This window comes from Squalius cephalus (genome assembly GCF_949319135.1).
Source record: "Squalius cephalus genome assembly, chromosome: 2".
In the NCBI taxonomy this organism is placed as follows: Eukaryota; Metazoa; Chordata; class Actinopteri; order Cypriniformes; family Leuciscidae; genus Squalius; species Squalius cephalus.
Window position 1 is genome coordinate 53,878,049 of NC_137123.1, and position 22,469 is coordinate 53,900,517.

Here is a 22,469-nt window from a genome sequence, read left to right on the forward strand (position 1 = left end):
TTCCCACAGAAAAGGATGCTCATAGGAATGAGAATTGAAGGAACGAGAAAAAAAAAAGTTTTAAAGCACCCTTGTGAAAACAAATTGGGAGAGAGATGTAAGTGAGGATTAGGGGAGTGTAGTCCGGTGGAATAATTCATGAGATATTGTTCATTAAAACGAGTGACCAGATCACAAGGCCAATGTTGTCTTTTTCACTTTACGAGAGCTGAATAAAAAGAAAAATCCCAAAACTCGCAACATAGTACTTGGACTAAAAAGAGCTCTAGCCACAGAAATTCTTGTGATATTCCCATAGTTGCAAGAATTGGGTATATATGTAAGCATCATGTACACTTGATTTCCATAACCATATCTTGCCAATATACAATTTTATGGAAATCTGATAAAAAGCTGGAACACCCCTCTATTAATCACTCTATTAATTAATGCATGATGTCCAAGCAAAAGCAATTCTGGGTGATATTACTGTAGATACAGTCAGTTTTAAAAGTCAAACGATTGAAGAGCATTGTATAGCATTGTGTCGCTTATAGTAGAGTAGTATAGTGTAGCATTACATGGTATATATAATTTAGTATTGTGTAGCTTAGTATAGTGTATCACTGAACAGCAGCTATACTGTACGTGCACTTCATTATAATGTACAGTTGGACTTTACTGATTCTACTTCTTTGTACTAAGATTTGCTGTTGTACTTTGACAGTTATACTGTAGTATTTTTTGTAAGGGATAGCATTATATAGTAAAGTATTGTATATATTTTAGTATAGTGTAGCTTAGCACAGTATAGCATAATGTAACTTAGCAAAGTATAGTTAAACAGAACACTATAACTTAGCATAGTTAGAATGTAGTTTAACATAGAAAAGCAGAATAGGAAAATATTCGATTTAGTAATCAGAATTGGGTTATATTCCAATTATGCAGGCATTGTGCAAACCAGATCAGCCACTTTTCTTTCTTTTTTTTAAATCTAAAAAAATAATAACAATAACTTTGAAACAACTACCAGGCTGTTGTTGAAAATAAGAACTTATTCTTAAGTGACTTGCCTGGTTAAATAAAGGTTAATTTACAACAAAAAATAAAAAAGCTGCAATATTCCTGTATTATTCAGAATTATGTGTTGGAAGGTTTTATAAATATGCATGCCCAAACATAGGTATTTCTGGGTGATTTTAGATACAGACAAAATAAACACAATTTGTAAAGTATTTTACAAAACATATATAATACAAAATAATGTTTTTAAAGTATAGTACAGTAAAGCTTAGTGTAGCTTATAGCATAGTATAGCACAATGCAACTTAGTATAACTTATACTTTTGTATATCAGGGTTGCCTGACTGGAGTAAGATTTTGATGACATGGGCCCCTATTTTAGGTTTTATGGATCCAATAATTATGCCATCTTAATCGTGCCATTTACCAAATACTTTGTCCTATATTATACTAGATGCAATTTTTTGAAACTGTCCTTATTAACTTTACCTGTACCATATGGTGAACTGGTAAGTCCGATATCTTACTGACTAATTAATTATAAACAAAATAACATTTAATTTTGTATGCTATACATTGTGGCGAAAATGTGTAGAGTAGGCTATATATGTATTAAAGTATACAAAAAGTGGAGTTTACAATATAAGCTGTTTTATTATAGATAATAAGCAAAAACAGTTGCACAATCACAGTGTTAATAGGTCAGAGGCAAAATGTGCATTTATGATGCATCTATTATACTAAAATAGTACAATGTAGCTTAGAATAGTATGTTATTGTATATAAAATATAGTAGAGTGTAGCTTAGCGTGTAGCAAAATGTATCTTAGCATGGTATACAGTGCACTTTCAGTGTTTCCTAATTGTCCATTGTTTGATTTCGCATTGAGCAGCCACTGAGTTCTGTAAAGTCTTCTGGAAGAGTAATAATAGACTTCTGTCACACAGTTGTGTGTTAAATGCAGAAAACCTGATAGAGGGATAGTGCCTCCAGCATCTCACAACTACCGCAGCAGATTAATGGATCCTCTCATCAGCCTCGTCTCCAGCATCAGATTATCCCCTCAACAGCATCAAGAGTGCTTTAACTGCCAAAGTATGCGTGTGGATCTTATCTGCGATTCTGTAGAACCACAGTGAGGGAATTGTTTACAACAGAAAGCTTGTGTGTAAACACAATAACGTTTTTCTGCATGTGATTCCAGGGCATGTAAATTTCTCTCCCGGTATGAATATGTATGGAGCCCAGACTCTGATTAGGGAGCACTGAGATCTCATGTAACATTTATCGAGCACAGGAAGGACAAATACAGCATGTTCCTCATGAAATATGGACTTGATATCTTAATATGCATGTGTCTGCGACTATGCGTGGACGTGCATCTGTGTGCATATCTTAGTGAGTCACGCCAGACACTGACCAATATGGTGACAGTTTGCTGATTTGATCCATAGTTGTGGGTGATAGTCATGTGGGCAGAGTCATCATGCATTAGTATCATGTCTCTTGAGGAAACCTCTAATGCAAACAGTCTCATGATTATGGGATTATTATAATGTCTTAATTTTCATGCAGATAGCAACTACACTCTATTACTAACTGCAAACTTTATTGATCATTCATGCTTCTTCAAACAGGAAGGAGATTGTGTCTTTAAGCTGTCTTTTCACTGTCAGCGACATCGGGTGCGAATAAGTCTTAATTAACAATCAGTTTGTTTTTTGCATTTTCACCCATACAGACATGTGATGTTCTTTTTTGCGTCCCCAGTAAAGAAGCTCAACAGCAGGAGCTTTTACTACCCTGTGAATAATGAACAAAATAGCATATTTCATATTGGAGAAATGACCGGAAAGTATTATGGGTTGCACGAGGCCACAGTGTTAAACAATGTATATTATTATTTCTGGCTTCTTTCATAATATTTTTCAAATTGGAATTGGTGGCATACTGTTTAGTCGCACAAGATGTTTCAATGCTTAAACTGAATTTGAAAATCTAACTGACTGTTGACAATGAAATTCTTCAATGCCATGGACCCGCGAACATGATGATCCCCTTGCAAGAGACCTCCTTCTTAAAATACAAAACTTGCTATATATTTTCATATACAGTATAACGACCCATTTATATAGTGCAGGAATGAACAATTATAAATATTTGTAAAATGATATCTGGAAAATATTTACTTATTAAATATTTAAATTAGGGCTGTCAAACGATTAATCGCGATTAATCGCATCCAAAATAAAAGTTTGTTTTTACATAATACATGTGTGTGTAAGGTGTATAATTATTTTCTATATATAAATACACACACATGCATGTATATATTTAAGAAATATTTGCATGTATATACTGTGTATATATATTTATATTATATATAATTTTCTTAAATATATATATGCATGTGTGTGTATTTATATATAGAAAATAATTATACTCCGTACACAGACATAAATTATGTAAACACAAACTTTTATTTTGGATGCGATTAATCGTGATTAATCGTTTGACAGCCCTAATTTAAATTGAATAAAATAATTTAAATAAAAAAGTATTACAAATAAATAAAAAAAGAAATCAATTATATATTTAATTTATACAATTAGTAGTAGTAGTAGTAGTAGTAGTAGTAATAGAAGTAGTAAATAAACAGACTTAAATTAAATGAAATTAAATATTTGAATTAAAGTCCTTTTCTAACCACCATTAAGAGTATTGTTAAATGTGTAAACCTGAAAAAAAAAAATACTATTGCAATCATTGGACTAAAATAATTATGATTTAATGTCAAGACCAAATGTAAAATGTATTTATTATTATTTATGTTCTCATTATTTTTGCACCGGCCTGGCAATTGATGTAATCAATACAAATCTTCCTCACACGCCACCTGAGATAGATTTACAGTAACTGCACTTCTTGTACAATCTGCGTGTACTGTATAATAGTAGTGAAAATACATTTCGTGCAATGCTTTTATTATCATTGACACTCTCGTGACTGCTTCAACCCTTTGAATAATTCAGCCGCAGTATTTCTCAAGGTGAAAGATTATTTCTTGCTGAAGGTTTCCTTTTTTCCTGTTTCCTTTTCCAAATAGGCTTTGTGCTTTCTTGTTCATTGATAAATGGTATATCTTGAGTGTGTGTACCCCTTGCATTAACACAGAAATTGCGGACTAAAGTTCACCCCAGTTTGTCCCACAGGTCGCTTTTGAAGGTTATTGCAAAGTTTCCATTCAAAGTTACAGTAAAGTTAAAACCTCTCACAAACCACAGCAATTCTAGTTGTAATTTACTGTTTAATTGCAATTTCAGCCTTGGCTGACCGGCTGTGGCCCTACATATGGATTTGAGGCTGCGGAGCTGAAGTCTATCATCAGTTAGCCACACTGTCCGCTTCGCGCTGTGTGTGTGTGTGTGTGTAGAGGTAGAGGAGTGCTCTCAGATACTGGATAATATGCTCTTCTGCTGCCTGAAAGCACTGCTGCTTTTAGGCTCAAAATTAGAGTGCTCAACTGCCAAACATGCATCCGTGGTCTCAGACCACCACAGAAACAGACTGGTTACGTTTATGCGCTCTCAAGGGCTACTCTGGTGCTGGCCAACAAAACACTAGATGCCACAAAGGGGAGTGAAACTCATTTGAAACATCTTATTTTGTGTTTAGATGTGTCTCACTCTGTTCCTTTAGGAGCCCTGAGGGAAACGGTAGTTTGGACACACTGAATATATTCTCTTCGAATGCGAAACCTCTTTTAGATACGCAGAATTTGGCTCTGGCCACGGATTTTGAATTCCCATGGACAGTGGTAATTATGTTAAGTGGTATTTGTTATCTGTGCTCTTTTTTCTTTGCCTCTTACTGTCTCTCTCTCAGATGCGCACACTTTTGCTGTGGAAAGGCTGTTCTGCAGGTGTTTGGGGGCCGACAGAGAGCTTGCAGAATGAATCAGAGGTTTATCAAACAGCAGCCAAAACCAGAGGAGAGGAGATGAGATGAGAAACGAACAGATAATGGGAAGACGAGATGAAAGAATCTGGAATGCAGGTTTGCAAAGCTTTTAGCGGGGAGGGGGCGGGGCGGGGGGGGGGGGTGTATATCTGAGAAAAATCTGTAAAAATAGAGATTAATAAAATGAATACATTAATTCCCGCAGCTGAGGATTTCTATATTTACATTACAAAAGAGTTTTCTATCAATTCTCATGTTTTCTGACATATCATCCATCACTTGACACAAATGAAAATTTCAACTTCACCTCAGCCAAAGTCTTAAACGGTTTGCGAATGAAATATTACTGCTGCGTCAGAGTATAACTACAGCCAAACAAAAAGTTTTAGTAAACTAAAACTCCAAATTGAGGGCAATGTTGGCAAAATCACAAAGCGTGTAGTATGGGGCATCCACTTGAGTCTCGAAAGGTAAGACAAGTTTACGTTTTTACATTTTGTGAAGAAAATGTCAAGTCACCTTTATAGCACTTTATTGATACTTTGCAGTCACGTGATATCTGGCGGGCAACAAACATCCAATCGCACAACAACAATCTGGCATGTCGTGTACACCTCAAAACACCAACTTTTGTATATTAAAACTGGCAACGTCCTGGCAAGATCCTTGATTAGTTTACTGGCTAGAGAATGACGTTCTTGCCCGCCAGCCAGTACAACTGACGTCACATGCAAAGTATCAATACAATACAGATTGTTTCAAAGCAGCTTTGCACTGATAACAGGAAAATTATGCATTTCGGCTGTTGTTCAGATGAAGTCAGTTCAGTGTTGATTCAGTTCCTTTGCAAAGATCATCAATTATTAAATTAGTTCATTTCATCTATAAAGCAGTTCTGCAAAAAAAAAAAAAAGTATGTCATCGTCCAGCTCAGGTCAGTTCTCATTCAACAGCGTCAGTGCAGTATAATTAATATTATCGTTGAATATTAAGTGTCCCCTACTAAGCAAGCCAGAGGCGATAGTGGCAAGGAACCCAAACTCCTTCGGGTGACAGAATGGAGAAAAAAACCTTGGGAGAAACCAGGTTCATTCGGAGGGTGGCCAATAAACGAACACGGTGTCATTATAATTCAAGCTGCATCACAAGTTAGAATTCATATCGGGATTGGTAGCATTCGAATATTCATGAGCTAGGATGTTCTTCTTTGGTTACCATCAAATTATCAATGATATTCTGATCTTGAAGGCTTGGTCCCTCCATTTGAGGTACGCAACAAATTGTAATATTTCTTCAAACCCAAAAGTGTAAACAGTTATAATAGCAATGTTCATATAAGCAAGCACCATTAATCATCCTGCATAATATATTCTGAACCTTGAGATGCCCTTTTGGAGGGCAAAACTTGTGACAAAAAGCTCATGAAGAAGATGGATTCTTTTTAATGTCTCAGTTCCTCTTAAACTTCTTAACAAGAATAGAATTGACATATTCATGATGTAGCTTTTTTAATGATAGCTGAAAACACCTCTCAGCTCTAGTGCCACTGCCTGGGGGCTATAGAGATCACTGTCAGGCCACTTGTCTAAAAGAAGCTATACCGTTTGTGCTGATAAGTGAGTGCATTGTGGATTTAGTCATTTAGCACACACTGTTATCCAAAGTGAGTTGCGGTGGGGCAGTTAAAGGGCATTTCCTCTGCTTCGCTCATAGAAACAACTGTGATGTAGCAGAATTTTAGTAGATATAACATTCCATTATCTTACTGTCTTTAGCCATTTTTAAATTGGCTGAAAAGTAATGTTTTGGCTGAAAAGTATATGTTGCAGTATACATATATATACATTTTGGGACATCCATCAATCCATCCGTCAGTCCATCAATCAATCCATCATCCAAGCTAAATGGCATGCTTAGACTATCATGAAATTCCAGGCTGGTTTTTATTGGTTAGGTGACTATTTTGTTCAGTAGCAAATGTTTGCTTGTGAACAACATACTAATTTAGCTACTAATTTACTTTTTCTGCAGGTTGCATTGATACGCCAGGTGGGACAAGTAACTGACTGTATGTCTGACTAAGTCATTGAATCATGTAGTCACCCAATTCATTAAAAAACAACGGTTGTTTCAGAAATGTGTGTGTATAATTGACTGAGATTTTTAATGAATCAAATCAATTACATGTTTGTTGATGAATTAACTGCACTATGATACATAGTACATAATTACTAGTTATAAAAATTAACCGCAAATAATCACAAGGTCAGGAGTTAGTTTAAATGTTTTACTTTTTAATAACATTTTTTTAATGTAATTGCCCTAGATTAGCATGTTAAATTGACAGTCTTAAAAATACAGAAGTGTACCATTTCTAAAACAATTAATACAATGCATATTCTTGTTCTTGATGTGATTGCAAAATCTTAACACTGCAGATAAACGACATATTATGCCAGTGTTAATGTGTAAAAAAAAGTAGTTTATAGTGGAAATATACTATAAATTTACCCGCTGTTCAGTGCATTGACCTCAGAACATGCAGTTTACTGCCTTATGGGTATGCACACGAATATTAACCGTCTGTCTCTCCCTCTATTTCCCTTGCTAGTCACTCTCTCTCCTCCTCATTCTCTCTGAGTCAGAGTTTTTTGGCATTTGATTAAACAGAATTACAAGCTCCCACCCTGGAGACTGTGAGCTTCAGCACATGTGAGTGTGTGTGTGTGTGTGCGTGTGTGTGTGTGCGCGTGTACTCCACCCACACGGGTGATAACAGGTGGGAGGAGATTTCTGACTTTGATTTAGACTCTCTGTCTCTCTTTCTTTCTCTATCTTCTTTGCATCTCTGGATGCTGAGTTGAGAAGTGATGGGTAAAGCCAAGATGTCAGATTTGAAAGTATAACAGACTTTGAACATCTCTTAAAAAAAAAACAATCTCACCCCATGATTTTAAAGCGTGATCTGTAGGACCATCTTAACAGCATCGCCTTTTTTCATCACTTTTTTCAGAAAGGTGTTATGTTGAAATATAGGTGTTAGTCTTTGAGATTGTATTACAAGATTGGAATATGCAAGGTGAATTCTACATTTTGACAACTATACTTATACTTTATATACACACACACACATTACATTTTTTTTAATATATATATTTGATTATCTTAGACTGTAGTAGGCTGGTACATTAGAGTTAGGTGTTAGGTTAGGGTTCAGGTTAGTAGAATAAGTTGATATGTAGTTCCAAATTTACTAGTCAGTAGAATGTCTAAAGTGGACCATTGAAATAAAGTGTATATATTTATTTAACCAATATGTGCATATGTGTGAAAAAAATATTCATTCATGACACCTAATTTAGAATGTAATACATGTTAGTGTGCAAATGGTAATGTATACGATTATGTTGTAAAGCATTATACAACTTTGGTGTATTATATAATATATAGGCCTTTAGCTATAGCCTGGCCAATCAGATGAGGTATTCTTCACATCATGATTGGCTGTCCAGTAGCTATGTGTGCAATTACTTCTATATAATACCAACACAATTATAGACGTAATTAACATATTTATTAGGCATATTATGGATAGCATATAGCATGAGTGTACAATGTACAATGAATATTCACATATGTCCAGCACACACATAATTACCCTGAAACTAGATGGAGAACTCTCTCTCTTTCTCCCTTCGATTGCCCCATTTTCTCCTGTGATTATTTGACGTGATCATATTTGCTTTGCTCTAATTAATTAATCTTCGCTTGATCCGTTTACTGTGACATGATATTTCATGTTTATAAGCAGGCACAGGAGTTTATTGGGAACAGGTGAAAGCAGGTTGTAATGAACTCATAAATAACTGTAAAATTATCGAGTGTTTCTAGTTAATCGTTTTTTACCGTGCGTACACTTCGATGCAACCCCAAATAAAAGCTGGACATGCTTAATGATGACGCTCTTAAAAATATGTGAACAGACAAATGATCTTTATAAATAACTATACAGGGGGTAATGCAAGCGAGTACACATTTCTAATTTGTCCAGGAGTCACTGTGCTGTGTATGTGTGTGTGTTATCATAATTAACAAGACAAGTAAATCACTTTGAAGTTTAAAACTTGAACATCAGATGGTGTAGGACTTGGCTAAATGACTCTCCACCTGTGTCATTCATCATGTCTGAGGAATGACTGGGCTTTAAGTAATAGTTTAACAGTGTGTTCTTTGGATGGCATTTAATCACAAGTGCTGTTTTTTGACTTTACTGTTTTTGACTGTTTATGTAGGCGTTTCTTCAACTATGGTGCACTTTTGCCCCTGAGGAGTTCTGGAAAATGAAATCTTTTAAAACACTTTTCGCACACACTGGTTTATTTAATTTGTCCTCTATCAAAGTCCAACATACGGAGTATATACATATTTCACAGGATAATTATGTCTAAGTTGGGGACATTAAATTTAACATTTAATTTAATATTCAACAATAATATTGATCTGCCTGCATCAACACTATTATACAAGAACTGCACTGAGCTGGACGATGACATCACGGTTTACTCCAGAGCGGCTATATATATATATATATATTAGTGGTGGGCCGTTATCGGCGTTAACGCGCTGCGTTAACGCGAGACTCTTATCGCGCGATAAAAAAAATATCGCCGTTAATCTATTCTCTAAGTTGGGTTGGGAGCGTTGGGAGCTGGCTCAAGCTACACAAGCTATGATGACGCAATCTACCCGCGGCCGCGAGGAACACCCGGCTGCAACGCATCATATTCGTCGTCATCTTAAGTAAACACGGCTGAAAGTGAAAGCTGGTGAAAAAGATCGGTGCAACCATTATATGGACTTGGTTCGGATTTAAGCCGTCCGACGTAGACTGTGTGGGGTAACAGTTCGGTAAGTTAACACACGACTAATCCGTTCTACCACCTCAAATTCAAAACGAAACATATCACTGAATACCAGCGCGCGCGTATTATTCCCAATATATCTTAGTGAGTGGTGTAGCACATAATCTCTTTTTATTAAAAGCGCCCGATTTTAAGAATCGTTGTTGTGTTTCTTTTTAACTGAAAAGACATCAGTTAGACAATATTCTAATTTTAAATTTGGGGTTTCATAAGCTCCAAGCCATAATAAACATTAGACCTAGGCCTACTTAAGTCTCTGCAGCTAGTGTACTTAAATTTTATTTATCTGCAAAATTATGTTGTATACTTACAGTTTTGCACAATATATGTTCTCAAAACTACATACACCCTTTCAAAAAAAAAAAAAAAAAAAAAAAAAAACACATTTAGCAGTTGTTTAGCAGGGTCTGTGTAACCTGTTCTGAAATGGTTTTATTTTAATATCGTTATCGCAAGAGGCTGCAATGTATATCACAATATGGATTTTAGGCCATATCGCCCATCCCTAATTGATTGCCTATAGTAGTTGATAATAACATAGGCCTACCTAATGTTGCCTACGGACGGTAACAGTACAGTAGTAACCTTTTACAGTCTATGAGTAGAACAGCTTTCTCAAGCAGTTTGTGATGCATTTTGGAAACAGGAGATGAGCCCCTGGTCTAATGCGCCACCTGGCTTGAGAAACCCGTTCTCAAAGACTTACCGGTACTTTTATAGTCATTATTTTGGTAGCACACATATTCTGAATGCCTTCGGCAGAATTCAAATGAGCCATTTTAATCTAGATTAATCTAGATTAATTTCAAAATTAATCTAGATTAATCTAGATTAAAAAAATTAATCTATGCCCACCTCTAATATATATATATATATATATATATATATATATATATATATATATATATATAAATGAACTAAATTAATAACTTTTTAAAAACAAAAATGAAACATCACTGAACTTACTTAAGCTGGACTGTGATGCTATTTTCTTCTGGAAACAAACTCTTTTTTGCATTATTTTCCTGTTATCTCTGTAAAGCTGCTTTGAAACAATCTGTATTGTAAAAAGCTCTATATAAATAAATGTGACTTGACTTGACTAACCTGCTGTCGGTGAGTCTCATGCTTCCAAGTCAAGTCTTTACTTTGCATTTGTTTCATTCTGGGTTTATTACACTCGCCTAGCCTGGTTAAAACCAGACCATTCTCAGTAGTAACTGAGTTATGGTCTGGCAAAGCTCCATAGACAAATCATTTCCAAAGAGGCGTCACCAACGGACGTCGCTCAAATGCCTCTGGGCGCAGTTGGATAGACCTAAAACCAATCAGAGCCATCGGCATCGTGTAAATATGTTGCGTCCCAATTCGCCTAAGTTACACAACGCCATAAAAGTATGTACTCTTTTCGTGAAGAAAAGGTATTTACTTTTGAATGTGTAGCAAAAAAGTAGGCAAGCTTTGGGACATACTACTTCGTCATCTTTATCGGACGGATCTGTCGCGTGCATCCTGTCACGTAAACTGCCCTGTCAATCATCTTGTCACAGTTAAAATCCTCTATTAAATCTAATTTAATTTCCTACCGTTTCGGCGAGAAATGTAGTAGCACGTTCATCTGCCAGTGGGTCTTTCATGGAGACTGTCCTCATGTGTTTGCAATTTGAATATAATAATGCATTTAAAAGTTGAACGGACGTCGCCCAAATGCCTCTGGGCGCAATTGGATAGACCTAAAACCAATCAGAGCGATCGTCATTGTGTAAAGCCCGCCTCAACGTTTCTGATTGGTGCCGCGATTTCTAGGCCATGGAAATGGGCTTGAATGAGCTCTTTGCCAGACTACTTCTCGAGCAAATCTGAATTTGCCGGAAGTTGTCTGGGTTTTCCCAGGCTAACACTCGCCTACAGTTGACTCTGATACACTCATTGATAATAATCTGAAATGTTTCTTAAGCACCAAATCAGCATATTGGACTGATTTCTAAAGGCTCATGTGAAACTGAAGACTGGAGTAATGACTGCTGAAAATCATCAGCAGATAAATTACATTTGGAATAAATTACATTTTAATTTTTAATTACTTATTTTTGCATAAGCATAAAAGTATTTGCATAGACAAAATTACAGCTTGATTGGAAAAGACACTTTCTAAAAATATTATGTTTAATATACCTTTATCTCAAGCATGATTTTCACTGTTGTCTCCTTGTTGTTTGCCAACAATATTGTGAAAATAACGCCCCAAATGTGGGACAGTCCTAATTTAAAATAAAAAAAACTGATATAAATAATTTTACACAGTAAATATTGAAGTGGTTTATTTTTGTTTAGATCCGGGTATAGGGGAATAGTTCCCTTCTGTGATAAAGCTGATGGCAGTTATGGAATTGCCTGTTGAGTGCTGTCTTCTCCCCATACGGCAATTAATGATCCAGTTTCATGGTTGCTCCATTCATGCGTTTAATCCATGATTGCTCACTCACCTGTGGGGCTTCCAAACCTGTGTATGCTGGCATTAGTTTATGTATAAAAAAACTGATGTATTTTGAAGGTTTTTCGCAAAAACTGATGCATACTTTCTCGAAATGAATCTTGTGTGCATTTCAAACCACCTCTGAGGTCCTGAATTCATTCTGGAGGACATTTACAATTTGACCTTTCATGATCAGATAATTATCCAGTAAAAGCAATAACCCACAGTAAGTGTTGGGAAACAACAGGCCAGCTGAAAAGAACACTTTAAACCAGGCTATGGTGGTTTGCTGGACTGGTTTAATTAGTCTCCAAATATGATCTACTGAAAAGTTTTACTAAACTTGGTTCTAAAACCAACCCTCCCCCCTCAGGATTATGAGAGGTATACTGTGCTTCTTATCACAAGAGGTATCATAGTGCAATGAAAGAGCTTCTGCCAGTGAATTCTGAGACAATATATTCTGACACCTTTTGACACGTAGTAAATATACATGCGAACAGATTCGATCCAATACATCAAATGAACTGCCTACCCTTTCTCAAGATAAGGAGACATGTAGTAAAATTTTATGTCAGACAAGTTGAAAGGCAGACATTAAAACAGAAATCTCAATGCAGGGAATCCGAAGATTAAATTAAAGGTTAGTTTCTTGTTTTAATTAAAGACTGGCTTAAAAGGAGGAGATATTTCTCACTGAAATGGTGTATATCCCAGATCCCACTTTAATATACTGTAAATGTTGGACTTTGTCTAAATTGTTTCTCTTAAAGAAATGAAAATGGACACAAATGAGACTTGCACTTTGACATGCATGAGTTCATATTAAGATTTATGACATACTGAAATTTGTTGAGATTTTTTTCTGAAACATGGCATGTGTGAGAAACTTAGGTATTTTACTCAGGAGAAAACTCAAAGTAACAGGAGACAAAATGCTTTTTTAAGTGCAGTTACACATTTCTTATGAGAAAATAAGGTTATGTCAAGATCACAAAAAAGTTGTTAACGTAAAAACACAAAGGAATGAAAATAATACTGTGTGGTTTTTGAGAGCTTCCTTATATAGCAATTTAAATATATATATATATATATATATATATATATATATATATATATATATATATATATATATATATTTTTTTTTTTTTTACGGCATGACACCCCAGATGAATATAGTTAACTACATATTATATCACCATACCTCCTCGGTTGATTTATTATATTCAGAATCAGGAATCACAAACAATTTTAGTTTTACAAGTTTTCTGAAATTAAAGTGAGGCATTATCTAATTAAATATGTACTAATTTGCATACATTTCCAGAACAGAAATCTGAACATTGGGTAAAGCCAGGCTCAAAATTTACATTTAGTTGAAATAGTGGAATTTAATATTTTTACAGAGTGGATTTGGGATATATCTCCATAAATATCACCCCATAAATCAGAAAATACTGTCAACTGCCAAATAAATAAATAAATAAAGTAAAATAAAGTTTTTAGGAATAAAATGTATAAAATCAGATGCATGATATATGAACAAACCCTTTAGAAAAACCTTAAGTGCTACTGAAGTTGAGTTTTGGACACCATGAGCGTAAGTAATTGATGACAGAATTTTCATTTTTGGATGAACTAACAATTTAAGACAAGACACTACAGACAAAAACACTTTTTTCATGCTCTGGTCAATTTTGAAATGTTGGGCTATTGACTTATTATATTATTATATTATGTTGGCTTACATAATATTTGACATATGTTTCAGAAAGCATCTAAAATACTTATTACACTTATATTTAATTTAACACAAATATTTATTGCACTTTATCCATTGTATCTGTAGATTTCAATTACAATACTTCAATTACAATAACACAATCTTTAAAAGGCTTTTTAAAGATTTTTCTCATGCACTGAACCAGAAATCCACTAGACATTTGTTCATCTTTGGAGCACAAATGAAGATTTTTTTTTTTTGTGTGAAATCTTAGAGCTTTTTGTTCCTCGATTGTCATTCTACGCAACTACCACTTATAGGCGACATTATTAAAATCCATGTGACTTCAGTGGTTTAACCTCAATTTAATGAAGCGACGCAAGTGCTCATAAAATTCATAAAATTCCACTTGGGTCACATGAATTCATTTTAGTTTATGATGTAAACCAAATATAAGGACTTATGTGTTAGTAAAACTACAACTAAAAACAAGCAAGGCAAAATAAAGTAAAATAAAACAACAACAAACAGCCTTGGCTTCTTAAACCTCTGGTGTCTGAGACTGTCTTGATCTCACAGTGAGGTGTGATTGAGTGCAACACAACAGTCACACTGCAGGTGAGATCTGTAACAGGTACAGTATAGTTAATGCCCTCCGGTGCGCACACCCGTCCTCCCAGCTCAAACACAGAACTCTTCTATTGCAAATTGAAACACTAAATCTAGACAAGAATGGATTTCTATAGTTTTCTCTCTCCGTGTCTCTTAAGGCAGCTTGGGCCATCAAGTGTATCACCTCTTTCACTGAAATCCCAGTAACCTGTTCGCTCTCTCACTCTATAGGACGTGTACACCTTAGAAAATGAAAAAAAAAGTAGCAAGGGTAATTTTAACTCCCATCTGTGGAGACAAAACATATGTCACTGGCACAGGACTGATTAACACTTCTAAGTGAAGACTCAGAAGTTATGCGAGACATGCCATCTTTAAATATCTTTTAGCGAATCGCATGTAACATTAAAGCAGGTGTGAAATTCCTGCTCTCATTTTCAGTTATTTAAAATTCTGATTTGGAATAGTAGTTTGAAATCCAGGGATAGACATGTTCACGTGCCAAGTATTTGGGATGCCATTGGATATTATTCATCTGTCTGTTCTTGATGCTAATGCCAAATGGACACTCTTTCTAATTAGCAATGTCGGCTACCCCACTGCCAAGACAATAACCCATACAGAAGAGCTAAATGACTTTCAGCATGGCACTGCCATAGTATGCCACTTTTCCAACGAGTAAATTTGTAAAAATTTCTGCCTTGCCAGAGCTGCCAGGGTCAACCGTAAGTGCTGTTATTGAGAATTGGACACATCTACAAGCAGCAACAGCTGTGAAGTATTAGGCCGCATTAGCTTACAGAACGGACAAATCACGGCTCGGGCTCTGGAAATGGGATTTCAGTGGAATATCACCATGAACCATTGAATATTTTGGCTGGAGTGTTTTGTAAAACTGCACCGCCATTCTCTTAAGTATGGTTTTCTGGCTCACAAATGATGGTTTGGCAATTTCCAGGAGAAGCTCATCGCCCAAATGTGGTGTGCCAACTGTCAAACTTTGCTGATGATGAATAATGGATTTTTTCTGCATTGTCGGGGAGGTCTTTTTAGCTTCATTTTAAGTTTCCAGTAGTGGAAGCTTTTTTTATGATTCATTCTTGTTTCAGCATGGTAATGATCAAGTTCACAGGTTTTTACAGAACATGGATAGTTAAAATTAGCAAGGGAAAGCTTGAATGGTCTGATGGGAGTCACGACCTCAACCCAATCAACTACTAACTGTTGGATGAATTGGAGCTCAAAATAGCGGGCTAGCTATAATTGGCCAACATCGGTGCTCTGGTATCTTCTGGTTGAATGAAGGTCATGGTTTTATATAGCATGATAAAAATATTCTCTGAGCTTCCATCTATTCATAAATCAGTGGTTCTCAACCAGGGGGAAGGGGACCACTAGTGGGCTTCAACAAACTTTCAAGGGGGCCACAAGATGACAAAACAAATTTTTAATATATTTTTTAAATCTTATCCTTAATCCTCATCCAGAAAATCATGAACAACTGGAAAAATCAGGTGGCCTTCGAATATTGTTGAGGGCAATGGGGGGCTTTGAAGTAAAAAAAGATTGAGATCTGCGGTAATAAATGATTTCTTTTCCATGTGTTTGTAAGAATATGACAAGTAAATGTCATATTCAGCTTCCTAACTTTGAAAATGTTGCCTGAGTGTATTATTTGACTAGATTTTGGTTCATTTCTTCCTTTTTTTTTTATCCAACTGTTCCGTTTTCATCCATTTATGTCCTAAATATATTATCGTCCTATTCATGTATCCTTTTATCAATCCAGTCCTCTCCCTCTTTTTCTCTGTTTTTGTGTGTTAGTTCTGTGTGCTGTGGCCAAATGGATGCACATCTCCACTCCTCATTGTCTTGACCTGGCAATGAGTGCTTCTGCCTGGCTCCAGTATCTGTCCATTTATACGGCTTCTCTTTGTCTGATAATAAAGAGTTACGCCAACAGAAGCACTCTGAAAGGCACATAATAGTGATTACCAAAAGAGGTTGTAAAGGGAAGAAAAAAGGTAAGTAAACACGAAATGCAGTTTTGAAGGGCACCGCTGATCCTCTCCATGTTCTTTGAAATAACTAATGTTATATATTCTCTTTGGCGTCATTGTTATCCGCCATACTTTTGTTGCAATATCTAGCAAATGTTCAAGTTTAACTATTTCTAAATAATAAACATTTCTCTTTATGAATAATTGCCATATCTCCAACTTAACCGGTGGCTTTTTCAATCAACATGAAATCAAAACTGACCATATGACCCTATTTACTTTTGCACTGATGGTTATTGGCCAGTTTTTTTTAGTAATTATTATCAGCAGATGCTGAATATTTAATAAATACTTATTTCACTATTTTTACATTTATAGATTGTCTTTCGTCTTATCTTTTTTTAGAGAACTAATTAGAAACTACCCACTAAGCACAATGATGTCCAAAAGACATCTTTTCAACATCTTTGTCAGAAAAGTCATACATTGAAAAGACGTCCACTGAGGAGCCAGAATGAAAGTTTTTATTATGTATTTTTTTGACATGTTCTGCACGTCTGATATAGACGATCATGGCATGGAACCTCCGTAGAAGGTTAAAAACTAGTTTTTAGTCAACATCATTTAAGGTCTCATTTAGATAGAATTTATACTGTTTCTGGACCAAATAAAAACTCATGTTTATTTCAATGTAATTTCCTTTTGTAATTGCAAAGCAACTCACAGACAGTTTATGTTATGACAGTTTAGGCCCAAAAATCATGAACATAAAGGAAACATCTGTAAATCACACATCTTTGGATCATGAGAGAAACCAGATCTGAAGGAAAGACTTTCTGGCTCAGAAACTTGTGCTGCCCTTAATCACAGACATAAAATACAGATACTTTGACTATTTCTGTCAGACATCTATAGAAGATCTTAGTGAGAATTAACAGAGGTTTAGATGTTGATATTTGTTTCATTTGAAGTGTCACCACTGTGGTGATCAGTGTTTTCCTTAGTTGGGCTCTTGGTCCCCGTTCTTCTTGTGTTAGCTTATCTTTGGCTGCTCTAACTTTGTTTGTAAATCACAATTATGGCAGAAAAAGCCAAGAAAAAGTAAGATCAGGTGTTATCAGCTCCTTGTTGATGATGACATAATTATCACAAAACGAGCATCTAATGATGTGTTTAAAGTTTTGTGTTTATATTTGGCATTTATAACCGCCAACCTTGGGGAACTGCAATATTGGTATCATAAATGATCACTCATTTAGAGGTGGATAAAAAGGATGTGCGCACGATTTTTTGAGCAAATGTATCATTTAGTCACACACAGACATCAAGATTTTGGATATGAATCACAACAACGGTGACAATCAAAACAAAAAAGCTTGGGAATCAAGGATGGGTTTTGTACTATGAAGTCTAAATGGTGACATTGAAAATTATGACTTGAAACAAAACTAAGCAGAACAGAACACGACAATGACCATTTATTGATTATCTGTCATAACATAAAAATAATTATTGGCTTTTGGCAAGAATTAGATTAATATGCTTCTCTACTTAATACACATTCCTGCTCTTATTGTAATCTATTCATCAGTGCATGTTATTCAAAATGTAAACATAAACAAAATTTTTTTATCCACCTTCATAATTGTTAGTGTGTGGCTTTCACATTCCAATTAATTCCTGATGGATGAAATCAAGCCCTTAAGGTGGAATTTAGAAATAGCTATACATGCATTTCTTTTTCAAAAATGCCGGAAATAGAGATTTAGAATTTTTTAGCATATTGTTTCTGACTGTGGCCTGGTTTCAGGCTATTTCTGATTAGATCCAGGGTCAATTCTTTCATAAAACCTGGCAACTCTGTTGAACTGCTACCGCATGTGTCTGTCTGCCTTCCACAATAAAAGGATGTGTGAGAATCTTCCCTCCGGTGCTCTGTATCGATTGTACACGTAAGGATCGTGTACTGTTCTTCAGCATTCTGTTTGAGCCAAAACGGCTGTTTGTTTGTCAAAAAAAAAAGAGAGGCAAAGTTATACAGAGGGGGTCAGCTGACACAGTTGTGTTTTTGAGGCTTTACTTCTGCAGCTGTAGATGGATTGTGCTTCGGGGACCTGGCAGCGCTCATAGGATGAATGAGCGTCTTTGTGAAGTTTCAAGGAAATGTCTTCTATAAATTCTTTGCAAAATGATGATGCTTGTGGATTTGTTCCTCTTGCCTTCCTTGTTCCCCTCATTTTAAAATCTATCAAGAGAATGTCTCAACGCTTTATTGACAGAAACACTCTGACTCTGGGGATTACGCTCCATTCATGCGGTGGTCAATAGTCCAAAAGAGTTTTCTTGTTTACAGGTTAATATACAACACTCTGTTTTGTTCCTTTTGTGTTCACTGTAATCTTTGAATGGCTGGATATTGAAGGTTGTTTTGTGCATGGAGAAGTATGTCGCTGTCTTTATCGAATCGCAACAGAAAACCTTCAAAGTCTCTCTGTCTCTCTCAAAGCTCATTTGTAGACATTTTTACATTATGTGCCAACTGAATTTGCATGAAAATACCAGTTAAAGCCTGCAGTGCCAGCTAATGCCACCGATTTCTCTCCCACTCTGTCCTGACTGGTTTTAGCTTCTCAACTCTGGCTGACTGTTCCTACGTAGAACAGAAACATGTTTTTATACAACTCAGTGTGCTGTAAGCCCTTAAAATCATCCTACACCAATATTTGCTAGCGCGCTCAAGGTCCAATTGTTGAAATGCTGAACCTTAGTGTGCATGGGGGCGATTTATAACCTTCTTTTCTCTTTCAACTAGTTCATTTGTGCCAATGTTTTAGTGTAGGAGTTTGTTTGGGCATGTTAAGCTAATGCAGGGGGCTTTAAAATTTGCTTTTTCAACATTGCGTCCCATGAGAGAGAGACAATAGCAGGCATATAGCTGGCATAACTCAGAAACGAGGGAGCATATTGGAATTCTTATTGCAGAACAAAAGTTCGATCACACTCCATCTGAGAAGAATCCAATGTTTGCTCTCCCTGTCTCGCTGAAGTCCTTCCCAATTACTTCCATCATATTTAGCTATAAATTAGCAACACTTTTTGCTTTCTCTCTTTTTCATCTTGGGTGGTATTGACTTGCAACTCTGCGATCTGTTCATTGTGGCATGATATTAGGTGATTAAGAATCAGCGTCTCAGAGATTCTGCCGAATGAAACGAATTTTATCGCCCCTCACCTGAGGTGAATATTGAAGAGTCTGTTTGGCATTTATATTCAAAACAATTTTACAATATGGAGGATCCATAATAAACAAGGAAACAAATACACAACTAAACAAAGGAGACAGAAATAACAGAGGCACCTCAGGAAAGCGGGGACCCCTGGTGACACAAACTAATCTACTAACCAGAAGTGCTCCGAGCTCCAGTGATTATACCACACACATACACACACTCAAGCTGTGTTGTGGCGCTGTTTCAATGGAAGCTCACAAATCCTTCTGCGATTGATATAACAAATTCGTTTTATGAGTCCGGTCAGTGCTCAGTCTGACCTTGTGGGTCATAACAAATGTGATACATCATCAATTAAAAGCCTGCTAAATTATATTTAGATTTTTTAGGTGCATTTCCTGTGGCACGAAACCAACTCCAGCAAGCTCTCCACACTAACTCAAAATGACAAACGTACTAGCCTGACTGCAAATACTCTATAAAACAAAATGTCAGTGCCCTGCTCCGGACCGTAAAAGTTGGATATGGTTCAGTATAATGAAAACATCCAGGTCACCCCAATATTATACAAATATGTATGTATGTACAGTATGTTATGCATACATGCTGCATTCATTCATTCATTCATTCATTCATTCATTCATTCATTCACTCACAACAATTAAGCACATTTTCCCCAAGTCCATTTTATTGGTTGAATTTGTCTTAAAACTTTACTTAAAGCCTTTATGTATAATGCATTATAAAGGTATTCATAATGCATGTTATAATGCATTATATCTTTTCATAAATATTTATAACCAAAGTTGAAATCCAGTATAAATTTGCAGATTATTGTTACATCTGAAATTGGTTGTTTGTCATGTTTTTTAATGCATAATATATTCTAAAGGGCGTGTTTAATGAATAGATAAGTTTTATAATGTATTATAACTGTGGTTACAATTATTCAGGAGAACATACAATGCATTGTAAGGTGCATTACAAGGCATAATTAATGCATTACAAATATTTTTATAATGTATTATATATAAAGGCTTCATGTAAAGTTACCAATTTTTTTTATTCCCATAATTCACAGCAGTTATTCTCATTCGATATTTTATTGTTTAATGTATTACAGTAAACTATATGTAAACTATTATTTGATGGGGATCCATATGTGTTCAAGTTTTGTGATATTCCAACCCGAATTCGTATGTATTTTACGAGGTGGCTAATTCGTACGAATTCATACGACCACACTCTGACCTCACTGTCACTATGAATTTGTAAATATTTTGCTAAATCATACATTTTTTACCTAATTCTAATTTGCCTAATTCGTATGAATTTGTATTGAATATGAATTTGAACCCCTGACTCCGCCCCTAAACCTACCCGCCACTGGGGTTGAGACAAATCGTACGAATTCGCCACCTCGTAAAATACATACAAATTCCCTTATATAAAAATAAACTTGATTATAGTTTGTTTTGGTCAAATTCATTTGATCTTCTTATATCTGACTTCAGGTCAGATCAGATGGGCGCAGAGAAAATGGAAAAGTAAATAAAAAAAACAACAAGAAAAATCACAACTCGACAGAAACATTGTGCTACTCTGACCTAACTGGGCGAGCGAGAATGAGGAGAGTGAAGCTATCACAGAAGCCCACTTTTTTAGGAGCTACAGGAAGTAAGAAGAGAAAAATAAATGTGAATGTGAAGGAGAGAGAGAGGAGGTGGAATCATTCGACTTTGTTCTTATATTAATTAAATCCACCCAAAGTATCTTTGACGATGGGAGAGTGTCAAGACACAAGCCCCCTAGAGAATTCTCCCCCTCTTTGACAGGAGGCGCATATTCCACCCCTGAACATTCAAAAGTCTTTCTGCACCTTGGCCCTCATTATGGTCTTTCTTTTTTAGCACTCTTTTAACTTTCCTCCCTCCCTTCCTCTTATCTGCTAAGGTTGAATAGCTTCAGAACTTTGAAAAGAGAGCAGGACTTCCACTCGTGGGCAATCCCTCTTGTTTTGCACCCTTTGTAATGTATGTCTCTTGTCGTCCCCGTCTGTGTTTCTCCTTCCTGCTCATCACAATTGAAATGGATTACATCTTCAAACAGAGCTCAATCACGCATCAAATCAAGCCAGTCTGTTCCCATATGATCAACTCTCTTCCTGCGTCTTACTTCAATGTCCACGATGCTCCCTGAATGTGAAATCGACATCCAGGCTCTCGTCTCCTCTCCTGTAGATGTGCAGTATCCTCTTTAAGAGGTTAAAACCATTTATCAGACATACTTTATTTTTCAAACTCTAAGGCCAGTAAAATAATTGGCCCGTATTTATCCATATTTAAACAGTTGGACAGACTGTGATGAAATTTGTGGTAATTAATCCAGAGTTCATTCATTGCATTTGCTAGAGCCATGACTCAATATGGTATTATACTCAAACTGGAGTGCTTTTAGAAAGAGAGTGAAAGAAATGGCCCTGGTAGAAGTTATACTAATAACTTGGTGCCTCCACATACTAAAAATCTCTAATCGTGTGT

The 22,469-nt window shown here is 35.8% G+C and overlaps 1 long non-coding RNA gene across 2 annotated transcripts in view; it reads left to right on the forward strand.

Moving 5' to 3' along the window:
* Positions 1-22,469, forward strand: part of LOC307151334 — a 102,749-nt gene that overhangs the window by 61,080 nt on the left and 19,200 nt on the right. The window contains exons 3-4 of one of the 2 annotated variants that reach the window (XR_013819864.1): positions 4,892-5,062; positions 16,524-16,723. This is a non-coding gene — a long non-coding RNA (uncharacterized lncRNA). The remainder of the gene's footprint in view (positions 1-4,891; positions 5,063-16,523; positions 16,724-22,469) is intronic. The other variant, XR_013819863.1, reaches the window with a different exon arrangement.